Source organism: Panulirus ornatus, chromosome 53 (genome assembly GCF_036320965.1).
Source record: "Panulirus ornatus isolate Po-2019 chromosome 53, ASM3632096v1, whole genome shotgun sequence".
Classification (NCBI taxonomy): domain Eukaryota; kingdom Metazoa; phylum Arthropoda; class Malacostraca; order Decapoda; family Palinuridae; genus Panulirus; species Panulirus ornatus.
Window position 1 is genome coordinate 3,548,068 of NC_092276.1, and position 25,575 is coordinate 3,573,642.

At 44.4% G+C, this 25,575-nt stretch overlaps 1 long non-coding RNA gene across 1 annotated transcript in view; it reads left to right on the forward strand.

Annotated features, from left to right (window-relative positions):
* LOC139765147 (uncharacterized) overlaps nt 1–25,151 on the forward strand; it is a 158,965-nt gene extending 133,814 nt beyond the window's left edge. Inside the window, exon 3 of the long non-coding RNA XR_011716587.1 lies at nt 24,992–25,151. This is a non-coding gene — a long non-coding RNA (uncharacterized lncRNA). The remainder of the gene's footprint in view (nt 1–24,991) is intronic.
* The last annotated feature ends 424 nt before the right edge of the window (nt 25,152–25,575 follow it).

The window sequence follows — 25,575 nt, forward strand, 5'->3', positions numbered from 1 at the left end:
TCTTGAAGCACAGTGACTTACGGAAGGTCAGTCTTGAAGCACAGTGACTTACGGAAGGTCAGTCTTGAAGCACAGTGACTTACGGAAGGTCAGTCTTGAAGCACAGTGACTTACGGAAGGTCAGTCTTGAAGCACAGTGACTTACGTAAGGTCAGTCTTGAAGCACAGTGACTTACGGAAGGTCAGTCTTGAAGCACAGTGACTTACGGAAGGTCAGTCTTGAAGCACAGTGACTTACGGAAGGACAGTCTAGAAGCACAGTGACTTACGTAAGGTCAGTCTTGAAGCACAGTGACTTACGGAAGGTCAGTCTTGAAGCACAGTGACTTACGGAAGGTCAGTCTTGAAGCACAGTGACTTACGGAAGGACAGTCTAGAAGCACAGTGACTTACGGAAGGTCAGTCTTGAAGCACAGTGACTTACGGAAGGTCAGTCTTGAAGCACAGTGACTTACGGAAGGTCAGTCTTGAAGCACAGTGACTTACGGAAGGTCAGTCTTGAAGCACAGTGACTTACGGAAGGTCAGTCTTGAAGCACAGTGACTTACGGAAGGTCAGTCTCTGATGGCTTCAAGGGGCGGCGTAACCTTCAGTTACCCAACTGCAGGGTTTCAGCTGAGGTCGGTGGTGCTGGCTTCAGTCGCCATTGCTGGCTTCGGAAACACCGCTAGCCTGTTGCCACACCTCGGCTCTTCGTCGTCAGGAGTCTTGCTAGATTCGCTGGCGCGTTTAACACCACTCCTCCTCTCTCTCTCTCTCTCTCTCTCTCTCTCTCTCTCTCTCTCTCTCTCTCTCTCTCTCTCTCTCTCTCTCTCTCCCCCCGATTTGTAGCCTCGCCTTGTAAGCATTGTCTTCTCAAGAGTACCAGTGGCTTTTAAGTCTGCCGTTGGCTCCAGGGGCGATATTTCCTCTTATGATGATTATTAAGGACGCACTCTTCAGTGGTCATTCCACTTTGTAGTTAATTCATAGATTCGGGAACGCCACGAGCAGCCACCGTGAGGGATTTTAATTTGGAACCTGAATGTTTAATCCTTGATGATAAAGTTCCTGTGTTTGCTCCTCCCATGACTGTATCTTTCCACAACTTAAGTTTAATCTGGATTTCTTGGTTTTTACCTTTAGTTATGCTGTTAACTGTGAAAGTACTGATTTCACAAGTTTGCTTTAACTTTTTTGTTTTTTTTTTCTCTCTCATGTAATTTCAGGATATTATCAGTCAGCATTATATACTTGAGCATATTTGTACAGTGTGGAGATCTTGTATTCATTTCATTATGCTTTCATCTTGCGATGCATCGCTGTGGTGTGTTAGGTAACCATAAAGCAGTGGGAATTGTAGAGCTTCAGACTCCCTCGCAACGTTTTCTTTCAAGATCGTAAACTACTTCTTGTCATCACGTGTTACGTTGTGTCTTGGTTGGTGTTACGTCGCTTCTTTATTGTGGGACGTACCTTTGCGTCCGAAACGTAAGGGAAATTGATATTAATACAAGGAAATACCAACGTAAAATTTTTTTTTTCTTTTAGTTTGATCTTCAGATTTCCCTATTATTTCTGGGTTTCAGGACTGGTTGATTATCTACGTACGCAAGAAGTTGTAGGAAGATAATCAAGCGTACGTGAGAGGTTGTATGTAGCAGGACCTGCTTGTAAGCAGGTGGCTCTCCTCTGCATCACACGAAGAGTCTTTCTTTTTTTTTTTCTTTTTCTACTTCGGTCACCTTAACGTTGCCTGCAAACCCCCAGGTGTTCTCCTTCCACACACACACACACACACACACACACACACACTCACGCAATGGAACCGATGCTCTCCATTTCTCTTGGCATCGACGCTGCTTTTCCTCCTTCTCCTCCTCCTCCTCCTGCAGGCTGGCGCTTGGACATTCTCTTTCTTTCTTTCTTTTTCTTATTCTTCCTTCTTTCTCTAAACCAATATTCATAGTTTCCCTGCCGTCGTTGGTGGCTCTTCCAAAAACTTTAGATGTTTAATGTTCGTTCGACCGACCCCTCCGAGTTTTATGGGGGGAAAAGTTGTTCGTGCATGTATGAGGCTGCAGCGGCCTCCTGCCTGCCTCCTCCTCCTCCTCCTCTTACTCCGGGGTGAGGGAGGGAAGCCTCGTATACAGGGAAGTGTGGAGTTAGTATCGCCTGATTCATGGTCTGCATCAGCCGATCAGCTGATCAGACGGGGCATAGTATCAGCTGATCTGCAGATGATATCAGCTGATCTCCAGGTTGTATCAGCTGATCTGTATTTACTCTCAGCTGATCTGCAGTTAGCATCAGCTGACTCATAATTACTCTCAGCTCATCTGTAGATAGTGTCAGCTGATCCACTATCCTCAGGTGTTGCATTTCTTCTATATATATCTGCTGTCTGCGTCTTCCTATCCACTGTCCATAGACTCTCGTACTCATAATGGTCGGTATGTCGTCTTTCCCGTTTGGCATACGGTAGCTGATTCACGCTCTTTGTAGCCTTGACCTCCTGCTAACCATATCTGTTGTGTTTGTAGGGCCGCGCTTTTGCATTGGCTTTACATAACCACGCGAGTAGGAGACTGGTGGTGTATTGCCCATAGTACGATGTCGCGTGGTAAACAATGTGTTAAGTAAGTAAGGACACACTCGAGCTGTATTGGACGTACGTCATCTGCTGCACCCACAATGCAGCATTCCTTTCCCGAATCATGCTTGACCACCGCCGGCCCAGGCCGTCTCTCTCTCTCTCTCTCTCTCTCTCTCTCTCTCTCTCTCTCTCTCTCTCTCTCTCTCTCTCTCTCTCTCTCTCTCCCAGAACTAATGTTAATGGTTTTACCAACAATGGTCTAAGTGTCGCTCTTTTACAACGTGCTGCTCCTGCTGGCTGGCTTGAGGACGTGCGGCAGTCCGGGGGTGGTGGGATATGGTCGGGGATAGGGAGGAGGGATACGCGGGATGGGGTGGTGGGGGTTATGGGTAAAGAGGGACATGTACATGGAGGTTGGATAGGGGTGTTAAAGAAAACTACCCGTCTGGGGATATATGGTGGGGTTGAGGTGGTTATATAGCGGAGTGCATAGGGAGCATAAATATAGGTCAGCAAGAGGCACTGGAGTGTGATATAGGTCTCGAGATGGGTGGAGGACGTGTAGGTATGAGTTATGGGGCGATATGGGTGGAGGACCGATGGGTTATGGGTGTGTGTGTGTGTGCGCGCGGGCGTGTGTATGTGTGTGTGTGTGTGTGTGTGTAGGTCGGAGGTTTGTTCCGGGATACGTGGCATTGTAATTATGTTTGATAGTGAAGTTAGTAATGGTATTGGCCTGGGAATGTTAATTACCAGGAGTGCCCAAGGGTGTATGGCATGGACGCACCCGTGTGCTGCGGGAAGAAATAAACCCCCAGACTCTGGGATGTGTGTGGCCTCCCCTCAACACGGGAGACATACGGGAGAAGAGGAACGGATGAAGATGCGAGGATGTGCACAAGGCGGATGGACACGGGAGTTGAGACGTGAGGATCTAGAGACTTGTTAGGGGTATAGTTGTTGCTTGTTGTTAACACTAACTGTTGTTGCTTGTTGTTAGCGTTAACTGTTGTTGACGTTAACTGTTATTTCTTCTTTTTGACTTTTACTGAGGTGCATGTTGCCTTCTTCTTACAAGAACCGTGCGTCTTAAAAGCTGAATTGTTTAGAGTACGTTAATACACCCGTCGAATGTCTTCAGAACGACATTATAACTAGATTGTGTTCTTTGTAAACAACGAATCTTGCCTGTTGATTAGGTGATTAGACTTCCATACCTCATTAACACTTGAGTACACATGAGATTATTTCTCTCTCTCTCTCTCTCTCTCTCTCTCTCTCTCTCTCTCTCTCTCTCTCTCTCTCTCTCCCCTAATCAGAATTTACGTAACCTTGAACGTAAACTCTGTTGCGCTCAACCGAGTAAAGCAATATAATTTCTTTTTTTTTACGCTTCGGTAAATACCTGCAACGCTACCTCTTCCATAACAAACTTTCTCGAACTTAAACACGAGGAACTTGTTGAATACTTTCCTCGAGGCGAGAAAACCGCGAGTGACCCCCTGGGAGCCACACAGTCACAGACAAAAACGCACAAAGGGAACAGAATGATGACGGCTGTCAAGAGATTTTCTGCTCAGCTTCCTTCTTCCCCCCAAGACCAGACTGGAGTGGCTGTAAAGTAAAGGACTTGAGGGAGGAGCCTTACTTGAGTGGCTGTAAAGTAGAGGACTTGAGGGAGGAGTCTTACTTGAGTGGCTGTAAAGTGGAGGACTTGAGGGAGGAGCCTTGCTTGAGTGGGTGTAAAGTGGAGGACTTGAGGGAGGAGCCTTGCTTGAGTGGCTGTAAAGTAGAGGACTTGAGGGAGGAACCTCACTTGAGTGGCTGTAAAGTGGAGGACTTGAGGGAGGAGCCTTGCTTGAGTGGCTGTAAAGTGGAGGACTTGAGGGAGGAACCTTACTTGAGTGGCTGTAAAGTGGAGGAATTGAGGGAGGAACCTTACTTGAGTGGCTGTAAAGTGGAGGACTCGAGGGAGGAACCTTGCTTGAGTGGCTGTAAAGTAGAGGACTTGAGGGAGGAGCCTTGCTTGAGTGGCTGGTAAGTGGAGGACTTGAGGGAGGAGCCTTGCTTGAGTGGCTGGTAAGTGGAGGACTTGAGGGAGGAACCTTGCTTGAGTGGCTGGAAAATGGAAAATCGAAATGCTATACGTATCTCCATATATATATATATATATATATATATATATATATATATATATATATATATATATATATATATATAGAGAGAGAGAGAGAGAGAGAGAGAGAGAGAGAGAGAGAGAGAGAGAGAGAGAGAAGAAAAAATAATAGAAGGAAGTGGAAGAAGAAAAGTAGGAGAATGAAAAGTTACTGGAGAAGATTTCTGCGAAGAAGAGCGGAAGAATAGTGGGAAAGGGAGGAGGACTCGGAAAAGGAGTAGGAAGGGAAGGCGAAGAAAAGTAGGAAGAGGAGGAAAACAGCGAGGACGAGCTTGAAGTGAGAGTTGTAGGAGAGCGAAGTGAGGAGACAGGAGTGGGTCTCGGCTGGTCTTCCCTGTGGTCAGGGCGGTTAGCGCCCATCGACAAAAGTGTGTGAATGGCGGTGGCGTCGGGGGGGTCGTGGTGAAGGCGGGTCGTACCGGTGGCCGTTGGACAGGTCGTTTGCCGGAGTGTGAGAGGTCGTTGCCGTGAGGCAAGGGGTCGTTTCCTCGCGCGCTGAAGAATACACGCCAGTCTGGTTTTGTTGGATATACGAAGACGCCTCCTTTACTGCGGTGGTCCTCGGTGTATTGATACTGCTGGCATACACGGGTTTACCTACCATTTCCTGGGAACTGGTGCCTCTTGTATACTGAACAATGTAGATACCTATCATTCATACACATAATGTGTATGAAGCCTTATATTCATTATACACTTGTGCATACAAAGGCATACATAGAGTGCTGGGAACTCATGCCTCTCTTGTACTGAAGAATGTAAACACCTCATTAGGTGTACATTAGCATGATATCATCCGTACGTATGATATATATCGTGCCAGATATTCAGCATAAAGCTATTTCATTTAACTAGATGCTTGTCTCTTTAAGCAGTAAAAACAAAACCATGTGCTTTAAAGCATGCTTTTAGTAACTTCTGTTCTTGCACTGAACATCCACCACAAGATGGAAGTAGATTAAACCCGTAAGGTCTTTTTCATATTACGTGCTGAATGTAGATTACTGATCAAAATAGTTGACGAGAAAAAGTCGATTGATTTTTCCTCTGGCTCCAGACATACTGATAAACATAATCTTCATTCTTCTGAGAGTACCTTAGCCCCAGATTTTTCTACATGATCGTTCCCTCCTCATGATGAATTGGCTCGTTGATGGAAACATCTCTCGCAGACTGCAGTACTAAAGTTGGAAAACGACATGTAAGGATAGAGGCCACGGTAATTCTTGTGGCAGGGTTGCCTATGTTGTGGCTGGACACGTTACTGATTAGCATGGACTGTACACGGCTTAGGAATCCCCGCTCCACTCCCTCTGCATATGTTAATCCCCGGAGGAGAGAGAGAGAGAGAGAGAGAGAGAGAGAGAGAGAGAGAGAGAGAGAGAGAGAGAGAGAGAGAGAGGAGGGGTAGTGCATCGTACAACACGGCTCCGGAAGCTCTGGCAGACGCACCGTGTCTGTGGTGACCACAGACTGTTGGGTGGGGCGACTCCCTCCCACTCTACCAGTATGTCAGCCGGGGAGGAGGACTACTTCTGAATCCCTTCCTTGGGCCATAAATAACTGGGTATATCTGGTGGTTGCTGCTACTCTACCCTACCCTACCCTACCCTCCTTCTCCTGCCTCATTCTCCTGGGTCCCCAGTCCTCTCGGAAGGCCCCCCCTACTGCACCACCTGGGTCCCCGAACCGCGGAAGGAAGAAGGGTAACTTCACACAATGGCGAGGATCATCTCCTGGTCTCCCAGGGTGACCACAGGGGGTGGGGGGTAGGGGGGGTTCGTCCAGTCCCTCCCTCCCTCCCTACATGGCCTCCACCATAGCCCCCTCGATGATCCTTGGTCAAGACGTCCCGTGAGTTCCTCCCTTCAGACTGACCATGTGTGCAGCCCCGTGTGTATCCTGCCGGGGAAGAGGCTCGAGGTCCTCCGTCAATTGTTTGGATTTTACCTCTCTCTCTCTCTCTCTCTCTCTCTCTCTCTCTCTCTCTCTCTCTCTCTCTCTCTCTCTCTCTCTCTCTCTCTCTCTCTCAATAGACGGAGTGAGAGAGAGAGAGTATGTTGTACACACGCGACATGAAATGACTCCAGGACTCATACACGGACCAGTGGTGGTTTAACGACTCCAGCCTGACTCATACGAACATTGGTGGTCTAAACGACTCCCGGAGTCAGACGACCAGGGGTTGAACAACACTCTGGGACTCATACAACCCGTGGTTTAACGACTCCGGAACTCCTGTGACCAGTGGTTGAACGACCCCGATCTTTTACAGTGGTTTGAGGATAGAACTGTCTCAGGATCGGACTTAGGACTCTGTGGACGCAGGATATTCAGCATTGTGGAATGACGTCGTTTGATGGAGGGGGGGCGTGAAACACCTCCCAGTGTCGTTCCCCCCACATCACCAACCATCCGTACAGTAGTAGTGAATGCTTACGTCTCCTTCAGAGGGTTTAATTTCACTCCGCTCCCCTTCCCTTTTTGCCCCTAAAGAGTGACGAGAATTGAGGATAACAGAAGACTTGAAAGCATGAATGTCGGGCATTTCCTGCGGTTCGAACCAACCGGTTCGGAGCCTCATCACACGAGGTTCAGTGTCTCACATAATTTTTTTTTCCTCTTTCAGCTCGGGTTGTCTGTCCCCCTCTCCTTCTCCCTCCTCTTCTTCCTCCTCCCTCCTCCTCTTCCTCCTCCTCTCCTCTTTCAACCTTCTGCTCGACCAGAAAGGGAGCACATAAGCGACCATTGGGGAGTAGGAGGAGGGTGGGGTGTTTAGGTGGGTCCGGGACACGACGGGACCCAGGGATGGGACATTGTTGGGATATTTAATAATTTGTCCCCAGTGCCGACGGGGCTATGTGCCCACGCCGCCTCTCCCTGCCCATAACAGTATTTCATCTTTCCACAACAATGCCCTCCGAAGTATTTCATGCCACGGTGTTTTTCAGCCCCCCTCCGTTTGTGTGCGTTTGTCCGGGGTCTCTCTCTCTCTCTCTCTCTCTCTCTCTCTCTCTCTCTCTCTCTCTCTCTCTCTCTCTCTCTCTCTCTCTACACTCTTTGGACCTTGTAATGAATCACATGGTTATTTTGGCAGCTTTGTCCTGTTCCCTCTTCATCATAAAACAGTTTTCCTTATCCTTAGAAAAAAAAGAAAAGCTTTTTTTTCTCTCTCTCTGTCTCACTAGTGGCCTTCTTGGACACGAGTCTTCACGGTATGGTTGATATCGTTGCTGACTGAATCACGCACGGGCTATCCCGGGTTCGAATCCCGGGCTCGGGGCTGGTGTCGATGTATGGGTACATGGCTAAGGCTTGGATATATATATATATATATATATATATATATATATATATATATATATATATATATATATATAGATAGATAGATAGATAGATAGATAGATAGGTAGATAGATAATATATGAAGGTATGTAGCTTATGTGAGACGTCACGATCAGGGTGCTCACTTGCACGTGCCATCTCGGCTGACCATAAGAGAGAGAGAGAGAGAGAGAGAGAGAGAGAGAGAGAGAGAGAGAGAGAGAGAGTGGGCTTGAGTCCACCTCCCTCTGTGGAGCAATACCTGGAGGCCGGACCAGCCACGATACATAATGTATACCGTCTAAAGTAATCTTAAAAAGATAATCTTTTACCTGTTGTCAGTATACTGGGTACACACACACACACACACACACACACACACACACACACACACACAGCCTCTGGTGGAAATCCTCGGGAACAAGAGCAAGATTTATTTTGCAGTTCCGGACATTAGACAGATTTAAAACAAAACAAAAAAATATTTGGCTTCGTCTCAACTCACACAGAAGTCCAATCTGCGCGGCGCATTCATGGCTCTTCATTACTCTGCCACGGAGAGAGCGCAGGTAACATGTTGAAAAATTATGCATTATTCATATTTCTTTTAGTGGAGTTACCGGCGCAAACGTTCTCTCTCTTTCTGTATTTCAACACTTTTTCTTTTGTTGATGTTGTTGTTGTTGTTGTGTAATTAAACTAAGAGTAATTTGTGCGGTTCTGATCTTTATGATTACGTGAATGTAAGATGCCTTCACTGAATGTCCTCTCATTGTGTGAAGCACAGGTTCGAATCCTGGGTGAGGTAGTCGGTCCACAGTCAACCCAGCTTTTCATCCACCCCTATACGAGTTGGTTGATAAAATAAATACCTGGCTAAGCTAGGATATATATATATATATATACAGGTGTTTTTAAAATATTTAGGTAAACCGTGAATCAAATATATTTTCATAGAAGACGGAGCGGTCGACTGCACTGGGCAGAAGAACGCCTCAGATATCAGTACCCGGGGAGCTGTTCAGCGGAGCACTAAATGTACGTGGATAATTCCCGTGCTTAATATGAAGGTGTGGGAGTCCGATGTTTCCACCCCTCCTCAACCTCCTTCAACACACACACACACACACACACACACACACACACACCGTGAGAAGATGATTCTTCAATGTGAACGTTCGAGCATTGTCATAAGTATATTTCGAGTGCATTCATTACGATCCGTTTGGATAAGGCATAACACAGTAAGGGAAGGTGGGACTGTTATGTTATGATTTATTTTTTTGTCTGAAACAGCATTTCAGACGACTCGTAGGACATCTATAACAGTTGTATTAATTGCTTGTATAAGTATATATATATATATATATATATATATATATATATATATATATATATATATATATATATATATATATATATATATATATATATATCCACTATATCAGGGTACCGCTTTTAGTAGCTTTTTAAAACTTTTCTCCTTAGTTTAGATATTGTGAAAGTTTAGTAAAGTTGCTGTGCTGGCGCAGTGTTTGGGGTAAGTGTAGGTTTGTACTGGGATTGAGTTGATGTGACTAGAGTGAATGAGGACCATTAGGTAGGAAAGATAATATTGTGGTCTTAGAAACTGTCTCGCGCACCTGAAGAAGGTGTTCGAGATATCTTTTTTTCTCGAACGGTAGTTACAACTTGTTGACGGCCTTAACGACCCTGGCTGTTCGTGGCCCCGAAGCCCTGATAACCAAACGACCAGTCAAAGGAATTAGACCATAAGAAGATAATAATAAACAAGGTTACAGGATGTTAAAAGAAGCAGGTATCGCTTGCGACCCTCCCCCCCACTCTTGTCTCGTTAAAGATTTATCATAGTATTACTCATGACTAAGTAATCAGGAACCTATATGGAAAGGTCTTCATGTGATTTGCAACATTTGATATGGATACAGTGCAAGGCACTGGATGGGGAGAATATTAATAGCTCGAGTACGCTATCTATCACCGGCTGTCAGTAGACATGTCCGCCCCCCCCCCCCCCTCGCATTTATAGTATCCTGTCCCTCCCCACCCACCCCTCTTCCACTCCCTGTCAGACGTCTTTAACAGGCAGATCGCTCGCACTGACATCGGCGGTGAGGACAGTCCCCAAGACACGCGTCCCTTGTCAACGCGCTAAATAATTCCTGCCTCGCTGCATAACCATGAGACACTTGTATCAAGATAGTCCAGGAGGAGGATTGTGAGGTGGAGGGACGGGGGACTCCTCCTCCTCCAACCCCCAGCGCAGCAGGTCCCGGCAGGTGTGGTCGCGTGCTGATGCTTGAAGCTTGAGACGGGATCTTTGAGTTATCGACATCTCGGTGTAACCTGAACCCGCCCATGTCAGTGTGACATACGCACCTAACTCTCTGACTGACCCCTTTAAAAAAAGGGAGAAAATAGCGAATGACTGACTCACCTTAATAAAAAAAGGGAGAGAAAATAGCGTAGCGTCATCTAAAGAAGGGATCTTAAAAAATCGCATATGATCGTGTGTGGAGGAGAAAACCAAAACAAAACAAGAGTGTTTTATTGCCAGCACCGCAAGAACATCGGGACAGTCTTCAGCTTGTCAACACTTCTCACTGATATCATCTAACCCCTGTAAACAAAGGCTGTACCTTTGTGACACTGGCTGTCATCTCTCGACTGCCTTTGCCTGTCCCACTGTTGACATGGAACCTGTAAAGTTACTACGAGTAAGAAAATAGAAAAGAAAGACTTTTGGTCATCAATAACCTGCAGGTTCAGTAACAAATACCAAATTTTCTGACCCACCAAGGTTTAAGCTGACGTTTCCCTCAAGCTGGCGTGTCCGATGCGAGAGGAACGAACTGGATTTTGTTCTTTGTTTTTTTTTATTCTTAAAGGAAGAAAAGGAATTTATTCCAGAGTATGGAAGTTTATATGGCTACGCTGAAAACCACGTAGGGACTGGCTTTAGCTCCTCAGGAAGCTGCCTAGGGTTCATTCTTCTCAGCCACAATGGTATATATATATATATATATATATATATATATATATATATATATATATATATATATATATACACGTTAGCCATAACAGGGGAATGGAATTGCCCGTGTCATGTCGGTTGTCATTATAAAAAGAAAATGTAAGTAGCTTGAGCCTCCTTATCCCAAAGTATAAATCATAATTTCCATTGTCCTCCATCACTTTTATCCCCGGTTAACGATGGCGGCGAAGCCACCAGCGATGCCGGTCACAATACACAAGCGTCAGGGACCTGGATCATTACTCTACCCCGTTGAAATCACCGACGGGAATCGGCTGGCTGGCAGTGGGTGGTACCGTGGGTTGTAGTGGCATGTGGTAGACAGATGGTGCTGGTGTGTGTGTGTGTGTGTTTGTGCGCGCGCGCAGGAGAGGTAGTATATTGATGGGATGAGAACAAAGCCATGAGGTGATGGTTTTCAGCGATGATGCGTAGAGATGGTTGTGGCGGCTGCGGTTGTGGCGAGTTGAAAAGAGATGGTGGTTGTGATGGATGATGAGTTGTGAACGGTTGATGATCGGTTTGTGTGTGTGTGTGTCTTTGTAGTTATACATTTGTGATTACGTAGTTCTGCTGTACTGGGAGGGAAGTTTACACTGGTGGGGTCCCATCCCTTGATCTGTCTTTCTCATGTCATACAACGTGTTAAGGTTTGTGCTGCTACAGGAGTTGAAGTGTTGGACGCATATACTGTCATAAGTAAGCTACTGCAGGAGGCTGAGGAGTTGGACACATAGTCTGGCACAGGAGTCTAGGGCACATCAACTGCAGCTAGAAGGTGTCCTCAGGATTGGAGCTCCGGGTACATGAACTGCGTCGTAAAAGGGGCTAACAGGCACAAGAGAGCTGCTGCAGAGGGCTGAGGTAGCCTGCAAACGGGCCTCCCAGACGATAGCGTCAAGATCCTCGTGTTCGACATGCAGCAGTAGAAGGGAACACCACTCCTCAAGTCTTAGAGAGTCGTGTAGTGAAGAGGTTCCTCCTCCTGTAGATAGAGAGGCGCGTCAGACACGTACCCTGTGGGTTAAGACGTTGTGTACACAGGAGGAATGGCGTGTTACCTCAAAATTGGTGTCGTCTTGGTGAAGCTGTAATGAGAGCTGGGGGTGATCCTCTTATAATTCAGTTTGCCAGTGAGTTGAATGATGCCATCCCGGCGTCGAGAGAAGCGATAGATCCGATCACATTTTGAGTAGATCCTCGACAGGAGCGCCCTGCCAAGCCTACTCATTGTGACGATCAAATTGTCGTGAGTTCGAGTCGTCTGGGAACAAGGGCCTGTGCCATCCAAAGACACGGTGAATTTAACACACACAACTCAGTAAGTGGGTTCGAACTTACAGATAGGGTTTGAACACAAGACCTTAAGACGTCCTTTCGCCCTTATTGTCATGAAATTTTGTGTAAAATTAAGGGTGTAGGTTCAGGGAGTGTGTGTCTTGGAGGGCAGCATTGCTGGGGCAATTGTGGTGGTGGAGGTGCCAAACTGCGGTCGAGGCAGAGTCGCGAAGTGATAATTGGTGGCATTGTTGGTGGTGTGCGGTGGAATGTTGCTGCGGGAAGGAGAGGCCACAATAGCAGGCTGGTAGATAATAGATTTACAGCACAACGTGTGTTGAGATGCTGCTGCCTTTGTGAGGTGGTGTGTGCTGTACGAGAGGCGGGGCGCTGCGTCCACCGGGATGTGGGAGGCCAGGACAGGGATGGGTGAAGTGAGGACGGGATGAGTGAGATGAGGACGTGGCCGTTTGTGAGGAATGGGTAAGATGAGGGGGTTGTGGCCATGGCATGGGTTAAGTGAGGACAAGGATATGGCCAGAGATGAGGAATGTTTAGGATGAGGACATGGGACGCGGCCAGGTGAAAAAGGAACGTGTGAGAATATCTTTCCCATTAGGACATCTAGCCAGTGACCTTGATGATGTCCTGTGTGACGAGGTAGGTGTATGAACTGTGAACAGCAACACGGATGAACACCACCTACGCCAGTTCGAGTACACGCTGTAGGGTTATACAAGAGCAAAGAACATGAGGTACGTGGATACTGATGACGGTATTACAGTGTAACACTCGTGATTTTCTAAGGTTTTTTTTCTTGTAATTCCTTCATTGGCATTCGTCCGTTCGGCACTCCCTCCTCCTCCTTTTCCCGACCCCAGTTCGTGCCTGAGACCACCCACACCACCGGAAGCCTCCCCCTCCCTCCCACACTCCCCACCCCCAACATTATCCCTCTCTCACGCAGTGATAATCCAACATGTAATATCATTGTGTCTGAGGAGGTGTATTTTCCCTTCGCAGTCCACGAAGGAGTCCTCGCCACCGGGAACAAATCGACTTGGGAAGAATTACTCAAGCAATTATGAGGCGAGCGGACTAATCTTCCCGACAACAGCCACTCATTAAAAGCACTTGGACTGTCGGGAGGAACAACCAGGGACGCAAGACCTGCCCGCCAGTGCAATTACTGCATTGTTTGTTTTGCTTCCTTGACACCGCCGAGTCTCTGGGTGTCGGCTTCGGCGTGACCCGCCTGTCGGGGCTGGCCGGCTGGCTCACCTTTGTTACCGATCTGTGCTGCTCACATGGGGTGCCTTCCTGCTGACGAGCGTTGGTCATTTACGGTAATCGCCCCTCGTTCTTCACCTGCTCGGGTTACAGTGCAATTTCACTTCATGGCTAACTCGCCGGGTCTCACCAGTGTGACTTACCCGTCTCACCTAGCTCCCCTGAGCCTCCTGCTTCCCAGCCACCTCTCCCGGCTCACCTGTCATGTTGTCTGGGTCGTCCTCGTAACGCCCCGGACTTATGTGTCCTCCAGCTGACACGCCTGTAATTAGTTTCATAAGGCGGAGCTTCCGTCGGTAGGGGAAGGCGGCAGGACAAGGCCTTAGGCGTGGCCTCCCGTCTCTCGAGCTGTATCATGCTAGACGGGGGTTGGCGGAGGAGCACGTCTCCCGCCGTACCCCGCAGGCGGAGGAGCACGTCTCCTGCCAGACCCCGTAGGCTGAGTAACACTAACCGTCTTGAGGTATAATGGTGTGAGAGGACGTAGGTTGGCGTCGTCGACGATGGAGGATGGTGATGAACGGCAGCAAGATAGGTACACCCCCTCGACCATCGTCACCTCACCAGGCCTTAACCTTTACCAGTCCCACACTTCACCTGGCCCTTATCCTGTCGAGCCTTAATTTCCCTTAGCCCACACGTCACCTGTCCCTGACCCGACCCGTCCCCTAATCTAGCCCTCAGCTGAGAACAGCTGCCCCCTCCTCCTCCTCCTCCTCCCCCTCACTCAACCAAGCCCTCACCTCACTTATCCCCCCCATCACCTCCTTCGGCCTTCCACACATGAACTAAAATTATCTCCACCCGCTTATTCATCTCGATTTGCTCGGTTATCTGCTGTGCTGCTGATTGGCAACTGGAAATGAGACCGTGCTATTAATAGCGAAAATTAGGCGGCCGTGTCCCTCGTTCCGATATAACTTTGTGAGCGATAAGAGTTCCGGTGTATGTCGTGATAACACACGCTTGGTTCTCTCTCTCTCTCTCTCTCTCTCTCTCTCTCTCTCTCTCTCTCTCTCTCTCTCTCTCTCTCTCTCTCTCTCTCTCTCAGCCTGAAACGGAAGAGTACGGAGACTGGGGGAGAGGATGGATACAGAACTGTCAGTCAGGAATGTATATATATATATATATATATATATATATATATATATATATATATATATATATATATATATATGAGTCGTCTCATTCAGGTAGGTCGTGAAGAACAAATGCAGTTTGATAGATATATATACAGTTGGTTGAAGGGTTCATTTCGATAAGGAGTGTAGAGTCTGTAGACAGGTAGTGTATGTATAGTTAGGTGAAGGGTATATACAGTTAGATAACGGGTATATACAGTTAGATAATGGGTATATACAGATACAGGTTATGCACAAGCAGATGAGAAGGTATACACATTTAGGTAAAGATTATACGCAGATGAAGAGGATATAGGCCAATAAAGGATATATAGAGATAAGCATTGCGAGGCAGCCAGTTGGTTTCAGACCAGACACACACACACACACACACACACACACACACACACACACACACACACACACACGCACACACACACACACACTCCAGTGGAGCACCTGAGTCTGTGGGCATCGTACCAAGGCATACACAGTTGCCGTCGCGAGGTGAACTGAATGAGACCTTGAAAGGTCAAAGTGACTCGCTCTACGTCACGAAGGCATTCCGTCCAGTGACCCTTGCCTCTGTGCGAGTTTCATACGTATACAGATGGTCCAGGGAACGAACCAGGGTGACTACACCATGGTTCTTAAAGGGGGCTTTGGATTTGACAGTGCTTCACCTGGTAAGAAAAATCCTTTTTTTTTTCTTTCTTCTTGAATTTAATCTTTTCAGATCGTGATATATAAGAAAAAAAAAGAGAAAACGGGGTATGAGAATAGAGCGGCCCGACCCCACATACTTATCTCTCCCCCTCCCCCCTCCCCCCCTCACCCCTTCCCCCCAGTTAATCAAGGAGTAAGGATGCGGGATGCGGTCAGCGTGCGAGTTCCATCTGATGGATGATAATCACCCTGCAGATTAGGGTGGGATCCAGTAGATTAAAACCCAGCTGAATGACCCCTATGATGGCCGCCCTCCCCGAGACGGGTCAAACTCCGACTGAGGGAACTCAGAGAACCTTTGCTTTTTCAACGCCACCTCTTGGCTTTAGACTCGCCAGAGTCTACAGTGGATTCATTGGGGTCAAGTAATGAGTCTGGTTGGTTGATGACGTCTTTGATGTCGTCACCGTGGGTCATCACCTGAACTAAAATGAAAAAGAAAATGAAATAGTGAAAAGCATGAAATCGGTTTGATGTCGGGATTTGCTTATATATAACAGGGTTAACCTGCAGTCAGTATGCGACAGATCCTGGTTGCAGGTCATGCTGTTTTACTTGGGTTGCTTGTTCCGTGGGCGGCTCTGCATTTTCCTGTGGCGTACCGTGAACAAAATACTGGATTAAAACAGTAAAGGAAGAATGATGTTTTAAGGACTTGGATGAACTTATTTATGAAAGAGGCTCCTCCACCTCTATAGTTTTGAGCGCGTCGATTCCATCAAGATACTCACATCACATGGTCGAATACCCTGAGTATTCTGTCCTCGGTGGCTTGTGAAGATTCCTTGGGCCTTAGATTAACCCGGGCCCTTGTCTTACAGACGGCACGGCTCTTCCCCTGACCCCTCTCCTCAGTGCTGTCCATCTTTAAAACGAAGATGAAATGTGATGTCACATACACAGTCAACATCCAGAACTTATGACAAGCTCCGCCAACGAGTCAAGTGTCTTATATTCTCCTCTCACCCGACCTCCTCCCTCGTCTTCCAGGAAGTGGTGGGTTGGGGGGATTTCGGTGGGAGTTAGGGGTCGCCACAGAAATGGCCATGCGTAAGGAAATAGACCAGACGTAAGGTGAGGGAGAAAGAAAAAAAGAATTACGACATATGGAACCCTCTTAAAGACTGGCCTGGCCGTCAGCAGCTCCTGAAGATAAACGCTACCGAGATGGATGTGATAAACACAGGTGACTGAGGTGAGGGTATCGTGTGAGGAGGAGGAGGGAGAAGAGGAGGCCTTGGCTGGCTGGCTGGCTGGCTGGGCGGCCCGCGGGGCTTGGGAGGACCTCCTCACTCTCGTCTTATTATTCTACATCATCCCGTCACGCCGCCGGGGACCTCATTGGCTATGGGTATTCACACGGGCCCTGTGATCTCCTCTCGTTGGAAAAATGACAGATTGCCTCAAAAACCTGGGTGGGGTGCGAGGTGTGGCTGACGAGAGATATGACCTCCCGGCCGCTGTTATTGGTGGTTATAAATGTCCTGATCCCTGCCTGGGTTGCGGCGGGAGATAGTTCGAGGGAGGGGGGAATTTGGAAGGAGGAGGAGGAGGAGGAGGAGATGATGGTTAGGGGAGGATGGGGTTTGATTAGGGAGGAGAGAGGAGTGGAGGTGGAACCACTGGGAATGATATGGTAAGGCGATGTAATCCTTCGATGAGATTACAGCTTGGGTCTGATTCAACAAGGTGTTCTCACGGCCAAAAATAATAACCAGATGATGTGTGTTACACTTAATGGTATTGTAGGTAACGGAGGAGATGTGTGTTACATTTAATGGTATTGTAGGTAACGGAGGTGATGCGTGTTACATTTAATGGTATTGTAGGTAACAGAGGTGATGCGTGTTACTTTTAATGGTATTGCAGGTAACAGAGGTAACGTGTGTTACTTTTAATAGTATTGTAGGTAACGGAGGAGATGTGTGTTACATTTAATGGTATTGTAGGTAACGGAGGTGATGCGTGTTACATTTAATGGTATGGCAGGTAACAGAGGTAATGTGTGTTACTTTTAATAGTATTGTAGGTAACGGAGGTGATGCGTGTTACATTTAATGGTATTGTAGGTAACGGAGGTGATGCGTGTTACATTTAATGGTATTGTAGGTAACGGAGGTGATGCGTGTTACATTTAATGGTATTGTAGGTAACGGAGGTGATGCGTGTTACATTTAATGGTATTGTAGGTAACGGAGGTGATGCGTGTTACATTTAATGGTATTGTAGGTAACGGAGGTGATGCGTGTTACATTTAATGGTATTGTAGGTAACGGAGGTGATGCGTGTTACATTTAATGGTATTGTAGGTAACGGAGGTGATGCGTGTTACATTTAATGGTATTGTAGGTAACGGAGGTGATGCGTGTTACATTTAATGGTATTGTAGGTAACGGAGGTGATGCGTGTTACATTTAATGGTATTGTAGGTAACGGAGGTGATGCGTGTTACATTTAATGGTATTGTAGGTAACGGAGGTGATGCGTGTTACATTTAATGGTATTGTAGGTAACGGAGGAGATGTGTGTTACATTTAATGGTATTGTAGGTAACGGAGGTGATGCGTGTTACATTTAATGGTATTGTAGGTAACGGAGGTGATGCGTGTTACATTTAATGGTATTGTAGGTAACGGAGGTGATGCGTGTTACATTTAATGGTATTGTAGGTAACGGAGGTGATGCGTGTTACATTTAATGGTATTGTAGGTAACGGAGGAGATGTGTGTTACATTTAATGGTATTGTAGGTAACGGAGGTGATGCGTGTTACATTTAATGGTATTGTAGGTAACGGAGGTGATGCGTGTTACATTTAATGGTATTGTAGGTAACGGAGGAGATGTGTGTTACATTTAATGGTATTGTAGGTAACGGAGGTGATGCGTGTTACATTTAATGGTATTGTAGGTAACGGAGGAGATGTGTGTTACATTTAATGGTATTGTAGGTAACGGAGGTGATGCGTGTTACATTTAATGGTATTGTAGGTAACGGAGGAGATGTGTGTTACATTTAATGGTATTGTAGGTAACGGAGGTGATGCGTGTTACATTTAATGGTATTGTAGGTAACGGAGGTGATGCGTGTTACATTTAATGGTATTGTAGGTAACGGAGGAGATGTGTGTTACATTTAATGGTATTGTAGGTAACGGAGGTGATGCGTGTTACATTTAATGGTATTGTAGGTAACGGAGGTGATGTGTGTTACATTTAATGGTATTGTAGGTAACGGAGGAGATGTGTGTTACATTTAATGGTATTGTAGGTAACGGAGGAGATGTGTGTTACATTTAATGGTATTGTAGGTAACGGAGGAGATGTGTGTTACATTTAATGGTATTGTAGGTAACGGAGGAGATGTGTGTTACATTTAATGGTATTGTAGGTAACGGAGGAGATGTGTGTTACATTTAATGGTATTGTAGGTAACGGAGGAGATGTGTGTTACATTTAATGGTATTGTAGGTAACGGAGGAGATGTGTGTTACATTTAATGGTATTGTAGGTAACGGAGGAGATGTGTGTTACATTTAATGGTATTGTAGGTAACGGAGGTGATGCGTGTTACATTTAATGGTATTGTAGGTAACGGAGGAGATGTGTGTTACATTTAATGGTATTGTAGGTAACGGAGGAGATGTGTGTTACATTTAATGGTATTGTAGGTAACGGAGGAGATGTGTGTTACATTTAATGGTATTGTAGGTAACGGAGGAGATGTGTGTTACATTTAATGGTATTGTAGGTAACGGAGGAGATGTGTGTTACATTTAATGGTATTGTAGGTAACGGAGGAGATGTGTGTTACATTTAATGGTATTGTAGGTAACGGAGGAGATGTGTGTTACATTTAATGGTATTGTAGGTAACGGAGGTGATGCGTGTTACATTTAATGGTATTGTAGGTAACGGAGGTGATGCGTGTTACATTTAATGGTATTGTAGGTAACGGAGGTGATGCGTGTTACATTTAATGGTATTGTAGGTAACGGAGGAGATGTGTGTTACATTTAATGGTATTGTAGGTAACGGAGGAGATGTGTGTTACATTTAATGGTATTGTAGGTAACGGAGGAGATGTGTGTTACATTTAATGGTATTGTAGGTAACGGAGGAGATGTGTGTTACATTTAATGGTATTGTAGGTAACGGAGGTGATGCGTGTTACATTTAATGGTATTGTAGGTAACGGAGGAGATGTGTGTTACATTTAATGGTATTGTAGGTAACGGAGGAGATGTGTGTTACATTTAATGGTATTGTAGGTAACGGAGGAGATGTGTGTTACATTTAATGGTATTGTAGGTAACGGAGGAGATGTGTGTTACATTTAATGGTATTGTAGGTAACGGAGGAGATGTGTGTTACATTTAATGGTATTGTAGGTAACGGAGGAGATGTGTGTTACATTTAATGGTATTGTAGGTAACGGAGGAGATGTGTGTTACATTTAATGGTATTGTAGGTAACGGAGGTGATGCGTGTTACATTTAATGGTATTGTAGGTAACGGAGGAGATGTGTGTTACATTTAATGGTATTGTAGGTAACGGAGGTGATGCGTGTTACATTTAATGGTATTGTAGGTAACGGAGGTGATGCGTGTTACATTTAATGGTATTGTAGGTAACGGAGGAGATGTGTGTTACATTTAATGGTATTGTAGGTAACGGAGGAGATGTGTGTTACATTTAATGGTATTGTAGGTAACGGAGGAGATGTGTGTTACATTTAATGGTATTGTAGGTAACGGAGGTGATGCGTGTTACATTTAATGGTATTGTAGGTAACGGAGGAGATGTGTGTTACATTTAATGGTATTGTAGGTAACGGAGGTGATGCGTGTTACATTTAATGGTATTGTAGGTAACGGAGGTGATGCGTGTTACATTTAATGGTATTGTAGGTAACGGAGGAGATGTGTGTTACATTTAATGGTATTGTAGGTAACGGAGGTGATGCGTGTTACATTTAATGGTATTGTAGGTAACGGAGGTGATGCGTGTTACATTTAATGGTATTGTAGGTAACGGAGGAGATGTGTGTTACATTTAATGGTATTGTAGGTAACGGAGGAGATGTGTGTTACATTTAATGGTATTGTAGGTAACGGAGGTGATGCGTGTTACATTTAATGGTATTGTAGGTAACGGAGGTGATGCGTGTTACATTTAATGGTATTGTAGGTAACGGAGGTGATGCGTGTTACATTTAATGGTATTGTAGGTAACGGAGGAGATGTGTGTTACATTTAATGGTATTGTAGGTAACGGAGGAGATGTGTGTTACATTTAATGGTATTGTAGGTAACGGAGGAGATGTGTGTTACATTTAATGGTATTGTAGGTAACGGAGGAGATGTGTGTTACATTTAATGGTATTGTAGGTAACGGAGGAGATGTGTGTTACATTTAATGGTATTGTAGGTAACGGAGGAGATGTGTGTTACATTTAATGGTATTGTAGGTAACGGAGGAGATGTGTGTTACATTTAATGGTATTGTAGGTAACGGAGGAGATGTGTGTTACATTTAATGGTATTGTAGGTAACGGAGGAGATGTGTGTTACATTTAATGGTATTGTAGGTAACGGAGGAGATGTGTGTTACATTTAATGGTATTGTAGGTAACGGAGGAGATGTGTGTTACATTTAATGGTATTGTAGGTAACGGAGGTGATGCGTGTTACATTTAATGGTATTGTAGGTAACGGAGGAGATGTGTGTTACATTTAATGGTATTGTAGGTAACGGAGGAGATGTGTGTTACATTTAATGGTATTGTAGGTAACGGAGGAGATGTGTGTTACATTTAATGGTATTGTAGGTAACGGAGGTGATGCGTGTTACATTTAATGGTATTGTAGGTAACGGAGGAGATGTGTGTTACATTTAATGGTATTGTAGGTAACGGAGGAGATGTGTGTTACATTTAATGGTATTGTAGGTAACGGAGGAGATGTGTGTTACATTTAATGGTATTGTAGGTAACGGAGGAGATGTGTGTTACATTTAATGGTATTGTAGGTAACGGAGGTGATGCGTGTTACATTTAATGGTATTGTAGGTAACGGAGGAGATGTGTGTTACATTTAATGGTATTGTAGGTAACGGAGGAGATGTGTGTTACATTTAATGGTATTGTAGGTAACGGAGGAGATGTGTGTTACATTTAATGGTATTGTAGGTAACGGAGGAGATGTGTGTTACATTTAATGGTATTGTAGGTAACGGAGGTGATGCGTGTTACATTTAATGGTATTGTAGGTAACGGAGGAGATGTGTGTTACATTTAATGGTATTGTAGGTAACGGAGGTGATGCGTGTTACATTTAATGGTATTGTAGGTAACGGAGGTGATGCGTGTTACATTTAATGGTATTGTAGGTAACGGAGGAGATGTGTGTTACATTTAATGGTATTGTAGGTAACGGAGGAGATGTGTGTTACATTTAATGGTATTGTAGGTAACGGAGGTGATGCGTGTTACATTTAATGGTATTGTAGGTAACGGAGGAGATGTGTGTTACATTTAATGGTATTGTAGGTAACGGAGGAGATGTGTGTTACATTTAATGGTATTGTAGGTAACGGAGGAGATGTGTGTTACATTTAATGGTATTGTAGGTAACGGAGGAGATGTGTGTTACATTTAATGGTATTGTAGGTAACGGAGGAGATGTGTGTTACATTTAATGGTATTGTAGGTAACGGAGGAGATGTGTGTTACATTTAATGGTATTGTAGGTAACGGAGGAGATGTGTGTTACATTTAATGGTATTGTAGGTAACGGAGGAGATGTGTGTTACATTTAATGGTATTGTAGGTAACGGAGGAGATGTGTGTTACATTTAATGGTATTGTAGGTAACGGAGGAGATGTGTGTTACATTTAATGGTATTGTAGGTAACGGAGGAGATGTGTGTTACATTTAATGGTATTGTAGGTAACGGAGGTGATGCGTGTTACATTTAATGGTATTGTAGGTAACGGAGGTGATGCGTGTTACATTTAATGGTATTGTAGGTAACGGAGGAGATGTGTGTTACATTTAATGGTATTGTAGGTAACGGAGGAGATGTGTGTTACATTTAATGGTATTGTAGGTAACGGAGGAGATGTGTGTTACATTTAATGGTATTGTAGGTAACGGAGGTGATGCGTGTTACATTTAATGGTATTGTAGGTAACGGAGGTGATGCGTGTTACATTTAATGGTATTGTAGGTAACGGAGGAGATGTGTGTTACATTTAATGGTATTGTAGGTAACGGAGGAGATGTGTGTTACATTTAATGGTATTGTAGGTAACGGAGGAGATGTGTGTTACATTTAATGGTATTGTAGGTAACGGAGGAGATGTGTGTTACATTTAATGGTATTGTAGGTAACGGAGGTGATGCGTGTTACATTTAATGGTATTGTAGGTAACGGAGGAGATGTGTGTTACATTTAATGGTATTGTAGGTAACGGAGGAGATGTGTGTTACATTTAATGGTATTGTAGGTAACGGAGGAGATGTGTGTTACATTTAATGGTATTGTAGGTAACGGAGGAGATGTGTGTTACATTTAATGGTATTGTAGGTAACGGAGGAGATGTGTGTTACATTTAATGGTATTGTAGGTAACGGAGGTGATGCGTGTTACATTTAATGGTATTGTAGGTAACGGAGGAGATGTGTGTTACATTTAATGGTATTGTAGGTAACGGAGGTGATGCGTGTTACATTTAATGGTATTGTAGGTAACGGAGGAGATGTGTGTTACATTTAATGGTATTGTAGGTAACGGAGGAGATGTGTGTTACATTTAATGGTATTGTAGGTAACGGAGGTGATGCGTGTTACATTTAATGGTATTGTAGGTAACGGAGGTGATGCGTGTTACATTTAATGGTATTGTAGGTAACGGAGGAGATGTGTGTTACATTTAATGGTATTGTAGGTAACGGAGGAGATGTGTGTTACATTTAATGGTATTGTAGGTAACGGAGGAGATGTGTGTTACATTTAATGGTATTGTAGGTAACGGAGGAGATGTGTGTTACATTTAATGGTATTGTAGGTAACGGAGGAGATGTGTGATCCTACTTTAGAAATGACGTTTAAGCGTCTTGCTTCGCCAGTTCGAAAATTCCACGGAAAAGAAAAGGAACAATTGCTGTGTGTATATATATATATATATATATATATATATATATATATATATATATATATATATATATATATATCGTAATTCATGGAGAGAAGTTGCCATTCTTAGACTTAACCAAACCAGGAAATCTCATGACAGCGTGGGAGGAACTCGTCCAGACACCTCGGGTGACGGATGACGCCAGCTCGTACCGCCCATACCATTTTTTTTTAGGCGTAACGGCCACAGTCATTATTATTAATTAATAGGCATTATTTGTGATATATATATATATATATATATATATATATATATATATATATATATATATATATATATATATATATATATATATATATATATATATATTGAGCAGTACGTTAACGTCTGGATGAAATTCGTTTGATTGTTAGAATTATTTCGCCACATTTATTGACGCTTGACCGTTTTCATTTACACAATAGGATACACGAAGCTTGACTTATTTATTGAAATTGAACTACTTTTTATCGTATCTGTGCGCTGTAAGTTGGATGAAAACAACAGAAATATAGGTTATCTTAACGTGGATATGCCTGAATATAGTTCGCTCAGATGACACGGGTATAGCATAGTATAATTCCCCCAGCTAATGTGGATGTAGTCAAGAATCCGTTCAGCTGACGTGGATACGAGAAGTAAAATCCATTGGTCAACGAATTTGTACATAGCTGTGCATCATCCCTCCGGTGAAAGGGGATGTAGCTGAATGGGATCCGATTAGCTAACGTAAATATAGCTCAGTAGAAGCTGTCCAGCTAAAGTGCTCGTAGCTCTGTAGGGTCCGGTCTGTGTGGTTCCGCCTACCAGTTCTTGCTCTCTCTTCTGGCACACCGGGCAGGCAGCAGCTGGCTTCATCTCGGCGGAACAAAACTATTGTCCTCCCGCCCGCCGATGATAATGATAATAATAATGATAATAATAATAATGATAATGATAATGATGATATAATGATATTGATGATAATGATAATGTTAACATTATTGATAATGATAGTATTAATAACAATATAATAATGATAATAATAATAATATAATAATTATTATTATTATTATTATTATTATTATTATTATTATTATTATTATATCCTTCATCAAAATTCAGACATCATGAGACGCAGCACTTCACCCTGTGGTGTCACAGGGAAAACACATTTAGATATTTGTCATCACGTTTAACTGCATGTTGTAATAATGAATTTGTATTAAAAGTTGGACATTCTATTTTCTTTGAGAAAAAAAGATATTACCCCCAGAATCCCTCTTACAGGGGCTCCTACATCTTCGAGGCTGCACTCCACCCAGGAGGAGGGCAATGGCGAACTCCTATTGGAGCGGAAAGGTCTTCATCGACGGTGTGTGTACACCTTTTCCTCTCCACTGAGGGTGACTTGTAATACCACATGCAGGCAGAGTCCGCCGTAACACCGCGATTGCACGGTATGTGAATTATTTTTTCATGTAATTTTCTTCTCTCGTATTAGAAAATATTATCAGGGCGATAATATTTAATGAATTGATTTATGTAAGTGTCAATTATCCTTAATCTTTAAGTGAGGTGATTCATGAGATACTCACAAAACTAGTTAATCATTGATGAATATTTTTGTTTGTGTATATAAGCAGAGGGCGTATGTTCACAGGTAGGCGTAATTCGGTGAAAGTTTAGGAACGCGCTATTTCTAAGGGTGTTCAGAGCTAAGATGGGTAGGCTCCTTTTTTCAGCCAGGGCGGGTAGCGTCCTTTTTCAAAGTTAATTAGTTAAAAGTTGGAAAATGGTTGTTGTGGTGCGGGGGGGAGGGCGCGCACGGAGCCATTTCAGTCAGATTGAGGAAATGTACTTTTAATGAGGGC